We start from the raw sequence: 9,793 nt of genomic DNA, 5'->3' as shown, positions 1-9,793 counted from the left end.
TCTTCAATATCTGGAATTCCTAATGATGGGCTAATGCTAGTGCTCATCCAGGCTTTTAAACTCTCTAGAGGAAATATGATTCTGACAAAGGTCTTTTAGCAGTGTGCTTACTTCACATCCACCTAGGTTTTTTGTATTTTGAGCTTCCAGGATGCGCATGTCTGCTATGCTCATCATGAGGAGGCCTACAAGCTAAGAATCTGCTCTCTGTTGAGGTCAAAACTTAAAAAGGTTATTCCTAAGTGAAGTAAGACCAAATTGTTAGTAAAAAAAGTATTTCTTCAAAATAACTTTTTCAGAATAATTTTGGTAACGCTCACAGGGTGACAAGGTACATTTTGTGTAGCATTTTGAAGGTGAATGCTCCGTGAGTAGTGTCAGTATTTTCAGTAACAATATTGATATCTGTTCTGTGTTTTACCCATGATATGTTCTTTCTTTCTTATTTGATACTGTTCTTTTCCTGTTTGTTTTTCTTCTATTCTGTTGGTTTACTTTACAAATATAAACAATTAACAATTATGTAAAAATTATAACACTGTACAAGAAAGGAAATTCCACAGACTGCACCATAATGAAGTGTGAAACACAGTTCTGTGACCATTATTAAAATGCTGGTCCATTGCAGGAAATATAGTCCACATCAAACTGAATGTTTTATTTGAAAAAAGAACTATCAGTAAACCTTCTTTTTCCTAGTAAGTCAAAAATATATTAAAAAATGGAATAAAGAACATTTTGCAAATCTATCACCTGAGTTTCAAGAAAGTCAGAAGTCAGCAGCCCCAGCTGTACAGAAGTCAATTAAGCCTTTTTTCCTTATCTGCTAATTGAAGCTGCATGACATGATAATTCTCTTGGGGAATTAGGAACGCTTTTCCCCTGCTCCAGCATTGGGTCTCTCCCACGGGATACAAGTTTTCATGAACTGCTCCAGTGAGGGTTGTCTTCTCCATGGGCTTCAGGAGAAGCCCTCCTCTTTTCCTTTCTCTTCAGAAAGAGATTGCTTGCTCCAGTGTGGGTCCCCCATGGGTCACAGTTCCTGCTAGAAAACCTGCTCCACTGTGGGCTCCTCTCCGCAGGCAGCAGTTCCTGCAGGAGCCTGCTCCTGCATGGGCTCTCCACGAACTGCAGCTTCCTTAGGGCATATCCACCTGCTCCAGCATGGGGTCCTCCACAGGCTGCAGTGTGGATATCTGCTCTGGCATGGTTCTCTATGGACTTCAGGAGGACAACCTGCTTCACCATGGTCTTCTCCACAGGCTGCAGGGGACTCTCTGTTCTGGTGCCTGGAGCGCCTCCTCCCCCTTCTCCTTCTCTGACCTTGGTGTCTGCAGTGCTGTTTCTCACACATTTTTTTTTCCCCTCTCCTCTCTCTCACAGCTGCCGTGCATTGTTTTTTCCCCTTTCCCACATCTGTTTTTCCAGAGGCACCACCAGCCTGGCTGATGGGCATAGCTGTGTCCTGTGGTGGGTCCAATGGAGCCAGCTGGACCCAGCAGTGTTCCACACAGGGCAGCCCCTGACCTCTTCTCACTGAGTTCCACTGCAGCCCGCCCCACTATCAAAATCTTGACACCTATACCAAATACATGTAGCCGTGATGGTCTAAGGATATAAGCAACACACATTTGAGAATCTTTAAAAAATTCTTTTTTCTCTAATAGAGTGACATGTCTACTGATTTTTTAATAGTGTACATTAAATATAATATTGTATTAACACTATATCATAGTGTTAGCGGAACTACAAAAGTGAATTACAGCCTTTCAGATTTTTTACTGATAATTTTTAGTCATTTTTTTATCATTGCTAAACCAAAAAACTGATATTGAAATAAACAAAATGAAGTGCATATATGTCACTTGTGGTACAATTTCCAGTCCTTATTTTTTTTTTTAATCATTGGCTTGAAATATTTCATTTATAATATGGAACTAACTAAACTTCTTCTTAGAAGACTATTAAATACTCGGTTTTAATCTCACTCAGCCATATATATTACACCTTTAATTTGCTGAATTGCAAGTACAGTTGATACCTCCTATAAAGCTACTCTTGCTGTAAAGATGCAATGTGCTGTATATCCTTCAGTCCCAAATGAGCATGAACTAATACAGTTTCTTAGAGAACAAGCATTTTCACAGATTTTTCAGAAAAGCAACACAAATGAGTATTTTTTAAAAATTCATATTTGCTTTTACTAAGTATGAGGTCTCTCCAGAAAAGATTTCACAAAAAGCAGGGTAAAGCTCTTTTGCCCCACCATATCTAACAAACTACCACTGCAGCTTTTGAGATGAGATACAATTGCAAATGTGTTATGTGTTGATTTAAGAAAAAATAATAATGGCAGACTCATTATATTTCACAACACTTAGAGGTTTTGGCATTAAATATGGGTCAAAAATCACTAAACATATCAATAAGTGACACTCATTAAAATAAATCACACAAAATGGCACTCGTATGATAACACATTGTGACAGTATTTCTGCTTTCATAAATAAAGAATGAAAATTAAACTTTCATAGTAAAATATTTCACTAGGCTAGATTGCAAAGTTTGACATGGTCAATTCATCACTGCAGAAATCAGACAAAGCTCAGTCTGCTGTAGTCAGGAAGCTCATTATTTCATTAAAATTGCACTGTATCTAGGACTCCAACATTCCTTTTATTAAGAATAATCACCAAGAAGTTGAATGGTAATTGTCAACCTCCTACACTACAATTTGGTCTTCCATTTAAATGAAGGCTGAAAAGCAAAAGCTAGACATTGTCAATAAAACCGCATTGGACTCATTGTGTACAGAAAGCAGATGGATAGATTCAAGGAGTAGTTTACAATTTGTTCAGTAATTCAGAGCGGTACAAATGCTCTAGAAAAACCTAAACAACATTTTGCAACAGATTTTTTTACAATCAAAACTAAAACTACAGGAAGGGTCAGTTTTAACTAACGTTCCGAATTAAAAACAGGATGGAAAGCAACTTCCCAGGTTTTTGAGCCCAATCCTTCATTCTGAGAAGCAATCAGCATAACAGGATCACTTTCACAAACTGTATGAGCTCTAGCGTAACACCACTGGGCCTGTCAGCACACTTTATTGGAAGACTGTTCAAGAATGTCATTAAATAGACAGGTAGAAATCTCCTTGTTCTTTAAAGCCTAAATTTGCTTATAGACTATTTATACTGTCATAGTTTTATAGCAGCATTTCTCTTTAGCACCAACAATTTGCAGTTTTTATATAGCTAAATTTTCTTTTACTATTTCGTAAACTTTTCTCTGTATTGCAAAGTTACACTGTCTATTGAAACATCACCTTGTATTAAAAAAGTTAAAAAAGAAGGCTTAGAATGTAAATAAATAATTTCAAAATTAGTAAGATACAGATTTTGATGTTGCTGATGGGAAATTAGTTCAAATTATCAATTTATTCTTCAGGGTTTCAACTTGTGTCAATTTCAGACAGAATGTTTTTTGAAATCTGGAAAATATTTAGGAGTCAGAAAAACTGCTTTCCATATTCTTTTAGTGACAACACCTCCGAAATACTACATCAAATCCCACTAAAATAAAAATAGAATCATGGAAGAACGGAAGCATGAGGAAAAAATAGAAGCATGGAAAGATTTTTTTCCTGATCTAGATAGTACGTCCCGCATTCAACCCAGTCTATATTCCACTGCAGATCTGAATCTGAGGTTTTCTCTTGGCTGGCTGAAGGCTTCCACAGAGATGAAACCAAATGGCACAAGAGAGACTGAACAGCCTATGAAAGCAACACTCATAGAACCAGCATGAGGCTCAGAGATTCTTATGGACTTTATGCCATTAGAAATTGGCCACAGAGGAGCTATTGTACCAGGTAATTTTGCTTTATCTAAGCCTAAAGCTCTAAGGCTGTACTGATACCAGGGGTGCCCCGACCCAGGTGCAGACCTTCCACCTTGGACTTGTTAAACCTCATGAGGTTCACATGCGCCCACTTCTCAAGCTTGTCCAGGTCCCTCTGGATGCCATCCTGTCCCTCTGGCGTGTTGACCGAACCACACAGCTTGGTGTCATCTGCAAACTTGCTGAGGGTGCACTTGATCCCACTGTCTGTGTCATTGATGAAGATATTAAACAGTAGTGGTCCGAATATGGACCCCTGAGGGACACCACTCACCACTGTTCTCCATCCAGACATTGAGCCATTGACTACTGCTCTCCAAATGCGACCATCCAGCCAATTCGTTCTCCACTGAATAGTCCGTCCATCAAATCCATATCTCTCCAATTTAAAGAGAAGGATGTTGTTGGGGACCGTGTCAAAGGCCTTAGAGAGGTCCAGACAGATGACATCAGTAGCTCTTCCTTTGTCCACTGATGTAGTCAATCCATCATAGAAGGCCACTAGGTTGGTCAGGCAAGACTTGCCCTCGGTGAAGCCATGCTGGCTGTCTCGAATCACCTCCCTGTCCTCCAGAAGGATCTGTTCCGTGACCTTCCCAGGCACAGAGGTGAGGCTGACAGGTCGGTCATTCTCAAGGTCCTCCTTTTTTCCCTTTTTAAAAATGGGTGCAATGTTTCCCTTTTTCCAGGCACCAGGGACTCCACCTGACTGCCATGACTTTTCAAATATCATGGAGACTGGATTGGCAACTACATCAGCCAATTCCCTCAGGACTCTGGGATGCATCTCATCAGGTCCCATAGACTTATGTAAGTTCGGGTTCCTCAGGTGGTCTTGAACATGATCTCTTACAGTGGGAGGGACTTTGCTCCCCCAGTCCCTGCCTTGAGGTCCATCCACTCGAGAGGTGTGGGAAGAGAGGTTGCCAGTGAAGACTGAAGCAAAAAAGTTGTTGAGTACCTCAGCCTTCTCCTTGTCTGTTGTTACCAGTGTGCCGGTCATGTTCATTGGGGGATACCCTTTCTTAGACCTTCCTTTTCCGGATGACATACCTATAGAAGCTATTATTATTATTATTTGCATCCCTTGCAAAGTTCAGCTCCAGCCGTGCCTTGGCCTTCCTGACCCCACCCCTACACAACTGGGCCAACGTCCCTATACTCTTCCCAGGATACCTGTCCCTACTTCCGCTGCCTGAGCATTTCTTTCTTGCTCTCTAGTTTGACCAGCAGGTCTTGACTCAGCCATGCTGGTCTCGACTCAGCCATGCCGGTCTCTTGCCTTCCTTTCCTGATTTCTACACCTTACATCAAGCTAGTCTCAGAGCAACAGGCTGAGGGCCCTCACTAGCACCCCATCCCTCAAACCTTGGTGTGTCATCCCACGGCTTGTTATGGGCAAGCCTGGTATTATCCCCTTGCCCCTTCAAGTCTAGTCTAAAGCTCTGTCAATCAGCCCCGCTAGGTCGTGAGCAACACCCTTTGAGAAGTGTGAATCCCATCTGATGCCAGCAGCCCTGGTACCATGTAGACCATCCCATTATCGAAAAACCCAAAATTCTGGTGGTGACAGCAGCCACAGAGCCATGTATTAATAGACTGGGTCCATCTGTTTCCTACAATGTTGCTGCCCACAACTGGAAAGATAGAGAAAAAAATCACCTGTGCTCCAGATTCTCTTACCAACTGTCCCAGGGCCCTGAAGTCTCTTTTGACTGCCCTTGGACTATGCGTTGCAGCTTCATCACCACCCAAATAGAAGAGCAATAATGGGTAATAGTCCAAGGGCCATACCAGGCTAGGAAGTTTCCTAGTGATGTCCTTATCCCAGGCCCCAGGGAAGCAGCAGACTTCCCTAAGAGGAGAGTCTGTCTGGCATATTGGACCCTCTGTTCCCCTCAGAAGGGAGTCACTTACAACTATAACCTGTCTTTTCTTCCTCATGGAGGTGGTCTTGATACTGGGGGTAGGCCTTTCTGACCTCTGGTATAGATGGACCATCATCCACATCATCAGTTGACTGACCTTCCACATCCAGAGCCTCATACTTGTTGTACAGAGGCACCTGGGAAGGCGAGGTGGGCAGGCCTGTCGCCCCGAGCATAGACTTGCCTCCATTCATTCTTTTCCTTTAAGTTACTGCCTTCTACTTGGTGGGGGGAGGATACAGGATCCCCTTGATCTTGTGTTTTTTCTGGTGGCTGTTCCTGTTTCTGTCTCAGGGAGAGCAGAGCATGGTTCCACCAGTCTACCTCTTTCTCAGACTCCCTGATGCTCCTTAACCTTTTTACTTCCTCTCGTAGCTCTGCCACCAGGCTGAGCAGATCATTCACTGTGTCACACCTCACACAGCCATTCTCGGTACTGCCATCCATTACCAACGAAAGGCTCTGGCTTGCCCTGAAGCCTGAGATCTGGACGGCTGCGTGTTTTCAAGAGAGCGCTCTCTGCGTAGCCACATCAGTTCTGGTGAGTGCAGAGGACATAGCTTTCTGCGGGGTGGATACCACAGCTAAGCTCTTTCTGGGAGAGTGATGACCACCAACTGAACTCACCTTTTGAGCCAGTCACCCTTTCCGCACGCCCTTCTGCGCAAACTGCCACACAAACTGCCGTGCCACGCCCTGATCGCTCGTGCTCCCTAGGCTGCTTTGTATAGGTGTGGAGGTGGCCGCGCTTCCTCTGGCAACACTCAAGCCTCGTCAGCATCTCTAGTGAGAGCTGCCAGCTCCTGGGGGGTCTCTCCACTGCCCCGGCATTTCCCTGCCTCAGGAATGCCCCCCTGTGCGCCAAGATCTGCCGCTCTGCTGCGGACCAGGCCAGCTCCAGAGCAGCTCACCTCAGCGACTGACTTACCAGACACTGTAATAAGACTTTATCAGAGACCACAAACTACCACTTTGCTTATATAGAGTCTTTCCCTTTTCAAGTTTGCTGCTCAAGATTTGCCATTTAGCAGATATTTGAAAAGTTTGAAGCTTTTTGTTTAGATAAGAAGCAGTTTCATTGGAAATTAAGAAACACAGAATTCAGATAATTCACCAAAAGCTCTGGGTGCTGCACTCCAAACCTTCCCTAACAAGTTGTAACCTGCTATGGAGAAATACACATTCACATTCCTAATTACTTTAGAAGAAAGATCTACCAAGGAATTGCAATATAGAAAATCATGTGCTTTATAACCTTTCCACAAAATAAATAAATGCTACTGTTTACACCTATAGTACAGCACCAGCACCTGTAATAAAAGCGGAATTTGAAAAGATTGTTTACTGCTACTCTAATTTTAAAAATATTAACGTAGAACATTTTTTGTTCACACTAATGAAGTTAGTCTTGATACACTTTCATTTACATATTTTATTATTCAATCCCCTCATTCTTAAAATTTCACTGTATTAGACTGTCTTGGTCACCAGTGTGAACTCCTTCTTCACAGTTAAATATCTGGACCCATAAAACTGTATTTGTTCTATTTAGCAATATCATCTTTTTCAGTTTTTAAAGGATCTCAGGATTATTCAATGCAGTAATCTGACCTTCCAATCAAATCCTAATCAGAGCACGGAAATTTCAAATCCATAACAGAAGTATACCTAGGAAATCTAAATTATATAAAAAAAGTTTCTATGAAACAGAAATCAGTGACACAGAAACACAATAAAAAACATTTCTTGGATAACTTTTCCCCAGTGACACCTGCCATTTTGATATTTTCTAAATGAAATACATCAACCTTCTAAAAAAAAAAAAAAAAACAACAAAACCAAATCATAATTAAAACTTTCTAATTTTTTTAAATATTTAAAAGCTTGAAAAAGAAATGAAATCAAGTTTTAATTCAAAGTAAATATTTTGGTCTGTTTTACTGCTTTGTGCAAATTTTAAAAATAGTTCCATATTTCCATGAAGCACTACAATTTTCCAGAGTATAAAGCTCTAAAGAAAATCTGAGACCTCTAATAAATGTTCCTATTCTCAGTAAAAACATTAATCAAAAAAACATTAGGTGAGCTGTTGGCAAGCTCCCAAACACGTCTAAAAGTACACTATGATCATTCCTCCTTCTTTAAACTGGTCCCTACAGAATAGCTACACAAGTTTAAGGTCTTCCCACCCAAAGTACTTCACTGACTACGGGTCAGCAGAGGAAAACGTCGGTTCAGCTCAGCTGCATAAACCTAAGCAAAGTGGAAATTTCCACAACAAATCTGATAGCACAAACGATAGCTTTTAGAGGACTAGCTTAAGACTGGAACAAATTCACTCAAGAACTAAGGGTCCCTACTATCTTAACCACTTTCCACTCCCAGGGCACAGTATGTACTATCAACATTTCTTCCCCAGACTGATTTGATATAAACAAGCTGCAATGCCTGCACTTAAAAAAAAAAAAAAAAAAAAAAAAGAGGAAAAAAAAAATACCCTGCAAAAATTGTGACAACATACTCAGAATATTTACCCCTTGGAGAAAAGATAATTAGTATAAATACTGTGGATATCATTCACATGGTTTCATAACTACTTGAAAGGCTCCCTGATGGTATGATGAGAGACCTGACAAAAGATCTACACCAAAGTAAAATGTAATACAAGCACTCAGTCTTGTATAATACTAAATCACCTTAATGATTTGAAAGGAAAGGATCTTTGAAATATTGTTGAACTATCTGGAACATAATGGTTACTGTATTTACACAAAATTTAATTCCAGCCCATTAAAATTTTAAAGCAATGGCTACCTCCTATACCATATAGGTATAGCATTAGGCGATAGCATAATCACAAAATGCAGAGCAAAAGAAGTGGGTGGTTTCTTTCACAGATTTTCAGTTGACAGCCATCAACATATAGGCAACTTTGAGTAATAAAATCTTCAGGAACCAATAACTGTGCTTTATATACCTAGCTTATGTTAAACAGGTGATCACACACACTAGGTAAAGAAAGATGTTATTGAGAGGAATAAAAAAAATAGGTCTTTAGATGTGATCAGTACACAGTGCTCCCTAAGTTTGAATTTCAAACAGCTGGACAAATATAGCGAGCCAAGAAGGAGATCCCCTATGAGATCCCCATTTTACCAATTGTACTACTATTCTCACAGTGACAATGGAAAATCCAATTTACTGCACATACATAGACATTTCCTATGAACATGTAAGGACATCTAGTTCCATTATCAAAACTAAGTAATATTCAAAGCTTTGAAATATTGTGATGCTGATTTAAGAATTTGAACATTTTTGGCATAGCCATTTTATGCTCAGATTTTGCTGCACTGCAGAAAAAACTTCAGAAACTAATACACTCAAAAATTATGCATCTGGCCACCCAAATGAACTACGTGGACAGTAACCATTCCTTTCAGTAGCTTTAGGTTATGCATCTTCTTCCTTTTGCTTAGCTTTTATGTTCACTTGCACATTAAAGTTTTCTTTTCTTGCAAACGATAATGATTAAGGTCAAAAATATTGAGCCATTATCTGCTTTGCTTACAAAGCGCTCTACAGTTCAAAATTCCATATTTAGAGATGGCTCAATCCCTGCTTCCTGCTCTTCAATTTAAAAAAAAAAAAAGAGGAGAAAATCACTTTGCAATATCAACCCTCCTTTTATACAGATGATATATATTCAAAGTTTACCAAGTCTCATCCATCCCATCGACTGCTCACTAACCATTTCATCACACTCAACTTCAACAAGAATCTTGATCTTAATTTTCCTCTTTTAAAGTAATCTGTTAGCAAGGGATAAATATCATAGAACCATAGAATAGTTTGGGTTGGAAGGGACCTCTAAAGGTCATCTAGTCCAACCCCCCTGCCGTGGGCAGGGACATCTTCAACTAGATCAGGTTGCTCAGAGCCCCGTCCAGCCTGACCTTGAA

At 40.5% G+C, this 9,793-nt stretch overlaps 1 protein-coding gene across 1 annotated transcript in view; it reads right to left on the bottom strand.

The window, feature by feature from the left end:
- Positions 1-9,793, bottom strand: part of KDM4C (lysine demethylase 4C) — a 303,658-nt gene that overhangs the window by 65,681 nt on the left and 228,184 nt on the right. The gene's annotated exons all lie outside the window — the stretch shown is intronic.

Source organism: Aptenodytes forsteri, unplaced genomic scaffold (assembly GCF_000699145.1).
Source record: "Aptenodytes forsteri isolate BGI_AS27 unplaced genomic scaffold, ASM69914v1 Scaffold46, whole genome shotgun sequence".
Taxonomy (NCBI): domain Eukaryota; kingdom Metazoa; phylum Chordata; class Aves; order Sphenisciformes; family Spheniscidae; genus Aptenodytes; species Aptenodytes forsteri.
This window is presented reverse-complemented; position numbering and strand designations above follow the sequence as displayed.